Raw genomic sequence first — 3,935 nt, forward strand, 5'->3', positions numbered from 1 at the left:
TGGCACTGTCGACTGAGGACGGCGAGACCTGGAGGTACCCGGTGAGCCGGCACGCTGACAAAGCGGGCGCTACCAAGGGGGACCCGGGGGGGAATGCGTGGGGCGGACCCAGGCGCGACCAGGCCATATTCCAAGAATCGGGATAATTTTATTTTTAAAGGAAACATTTTATCCTCTAGTTGTGGAAGGGAGGCTGTCTGAGGCCTAAGGAGGTCTAAGACACCCGATGGAGCGGTTTTAAAGAAATGAGCCTCCCCTCCAGCTGGCTGGAATGGAAGCGCCCATAGGCTGGGAGTCCCCAGGCAGTTCCAGGGCTGGGCTCTGGGACACGTGTGTGTCGAGTAGAAGACCGCATCCGTGTGTGCGTGTGAGTGTGTGTGTGATTACAGCAAAGGGCGTATGCTTCCTACTCCTTTGGCGGAATATGTTACGTTCAACGACATTGAGCACCATAAAGCACCTACTGTGCGTGGGCGACGAATACGATAGTGTCCCTTTCCCCCAAGGTTGCTTTACTCAGGCGGAGGGCAGAAGATCTTGAGAAATCAGACCATAATGCTTTACAAGGTAGATTAAGATCGGTACCACAAGTTGTCATAAATTTGGCGATAGGGGTTATAACGGGCCTGGAGTTCCCAGGAGGTTTATGAGAACAATGGGCATGGGGCCGTAACGTGTAAGTCTAGAATTGACACGTGTGGCAGTGTGGGGGAGGGAAGAGTGGTGGTGATTTATACGTGAAGAAAGGAAATAAGCACAAAGCCCTGGGTGTATCTGGGGAAACAACTCTCCCTTTTAGTTATGCAGGATGGAAGCTAAGGAGCAAGAGAACAGATGCTTGGGCAGGTTACATTGTGGAAGGCAGAGATTATAATAGACTCAGTTTGGTAGGAAATGGTGAGCTGCTGTGTTTTGTGAGTTGGGCAAGGATGTGATTAAGGCCCTGCTTTAATGGAGGTCACGTATCTCTGGCACATGTCAAGAAAGGGGAGACCAGCTGAGACGAAAGATATTGTAGACTTGCTTCTTGTACTAGAGGAGAACGGATGGAAGGAACATCTCAGGTCCCGCAGGAAATGATGACTAACCAGGAATGGAAGTGGCGTGAGGGAGCGGGTGCCTAAGACTGGACTACCTCTCTGGATTACTTATGAGCTACAAACATTTTCTTGTTGGTTATCTCATAATTTTGCTGATTCTCCTATTTATTTTCAGACCTGGGTTATATGGAAAGTGACCTCACAGGGTGACCTGATCATAAATTCCTAACTGGTCAGGTCATTGTGGGTAGTCACACCCCAGGCACATAACTTTAAGTAAGAGGGTTACCTTTGCCTTAAGCAAGCTCTGCTCATTTTTTCTGTGCATCTAGGTTAACACACCTTTGCAATAAATTGTAACCACCCTTAAGAGAGCACATAATCTTACTAACTATCCTGTAATTCTATCCCCGCTTTGCTTTTCCCCACCTCCATAATTTAAAATGCATAAAAGAAACTGTTCGTCTCCGGAGTATTTGCAACCTTCCTCCCCAGCTTATGTCATCAGTTTGGTTCAAATAAACTCTTATAAAATTCTCTGCAGGTTCAGACCTTCTTACGTCAACATATCTAGTGCCCAGAAGGTGTGGATTAGTCAGCAGGCACAAGATTACACCTCCTGAAAGGCAAGCTCTTTGGCAAGTCAATAAACCCTCTTAATCTCAGTTTCCTTATTTATAAAACAGGTAGAATCAGACCTTAGTCATTAGAAATAAAAGGCAATAATAAAATAGGCCATAAAAGTGTTTTGCATACCTCACGTATTGGGATTCACAATATAAATTGAAAGCAAGACCCTCCAAAAGCAAAAACATTAGAACTTGCTTTATTGCAGTAGCCTGAAACAAACTGCAATTATCTCCGAGGTATGCCTGAATAACAAAAGGTTAAATTAGAATCTAAGTGATGGGATATATGTTTGGAAATAATCATAACAAAGTGTTGGGGGAAAAGTGCTGGAAAAATTAAAGTACCGTTCAAATATAAACTGTCATTATTAAAAGGGACTGAAAGAGCATGCCATCCTGGAAGTAATATTGTGTTTTATTATATATTAGAGGCCCAGTGCAGGAATTCATGCACGAGTGGGGTCCGGCCAGCCCTGCCCCTATCAGGGTGGATTGGGGCTGGGCCTGTTGGGAGGAGGAGATGGTGGGAGGTTGGCTTGCCGGCCTGCCCCGATTGGGGCCAGTCAGGGCCAGACCGGCTGGGGAAGGGGCCCCGAGGTTGGCTGGCCGGCCTCAACCCCTGATCGGGCTGGTTCGCTGGCCACAGTGGGTGTCATAGTGACTGGTCATTATGGTCGTTATGGCCATTATGGTTGCTGGCTTTTTATATATATAGATTAAAGCAATCAGAAAAATATGAGTTAAAACTGAATCACTTCAAAAATTTATTCAGTGGCTATTTGTTTAGTACATGTTATGTCCCAGGCTCTACATAAGAACATACAAAAATGAATTAAATGAAGTCCTTTCACAGTTTAATGGGTGAGGCACAAATTCTTATAGTCTATTATATATGAAAGGCTGATATGCTAAGTGTCCCTCCAACCGTCCAACTAGTTGCTATGATGCGCACTGACTACCAGGGGGCAGACACACAATGCAGGAGTTGCAGTGACGCACACTGGCCATTTACAAAGAAACAGCACCGTGGACCTGGCACCGACAAAGCAACACTCAGTTCCCCCCAAGTGGGACACAGGCCCTGCCACCACCCTGGAGTCACACCCCACCAAATCGCAGCCAATGCTGCTGAGACCCCATGGTGCAAAATGTGGCCCACAGCCCAGCCCACCCCGGAAATGGTCGCTGTGGGCGCCGGGTAATGACATCACATAGCAACACCTGGTTTCCTCTCCCAGCAGCTAGCCTCCTTGGAGTTTCTTCAGCCCAAGAACACGACTTGCTTTATAGCCAGGTGCAAACATTTTACACTTGAACCAAATGTCTGTGAAGCGTTTTCCTGTGCCTCATCTCATTTGATCCTCACAGAAGTCCTGGAGTAGGTAGGTAGGAGAATCAGTAGAATACTATTTTCTTTTCATTATCCAGAAAATGGAGATTTAGAAAGTTTAGAAACTTGACGAGACCTAAAAGAAGTAAGAAATGGTGGACCTTGAAAATGACTTAAGGTTTTCTCACTGTGCAGAATATAGTCAAACACTGCTACAGTTAAATATTTTACCCTTTAATCCTGAGTTGATCAACGTCTAGCTTCAGCTCTCAGAAGTGAAGCTGTATAAGAACACGTAATCTACAATAATAACCTGCTTTGTGTTGTATTTACTGCTGTGTTGCTGACAATTACCTGAAAGACAAGTTGGGGTGCTTCACTGGGCTGGAAAAAATTTAGCTAAATCAGAAAGCAGGTCTAATTAAGCAAGTTTATTCTCTCTCTATAAAAGGCTAAGTTGACTCGCGCATGCGAGATGCATATAAAGCTCTTGCTGGCGCCAATCACACTCGTGTGTTTTGATCTGTCATTGTTGATCGTGAATTTGGTTGAAACTTCTATTATAGAGGAAGGGCGAATAGCGATATTAAAATATTTCTTCTAATTAATTTCCTTTCACTGTGCACTAGGCCACTAGTATCTGATAAATATAGAATCATGATACAAGGAAACAGACCAGGAAATGCCTACTTGCCAGGAGAAGTCAGGAGAAGCTTTTTGAACAAGGTGACTTCCAAGCAGAAAGGTAGGAGGCAGAGAGAACAGCAAGGCAAAGAAAGGAGGGATGTTCTAGGAACAGTGAGTGCCACCACACCTGGTAAGATTTTTTTTTTTTAATTTTTCTTTTCTACACCTGGTAAAATTTGAGTGCAGGGCGCCCACAAGGGAGGGGTAGATGAGTTGGAAGCTGTGGGCAAGAAGGAGCACATGGTTTTC

Source organism: Cnephaeus nilssonii, assembly GCF_951640355.1.
Source record: "Cnephaeus nilssonii genome assembly, chromosome: 5".
Lineage (NCBI taxonomy): Eukaryota > Metazoa > Chordata > Mammalia > Chiroptera > Vespertilionidae > Cnephaeus > Cnephaeus nilssonii.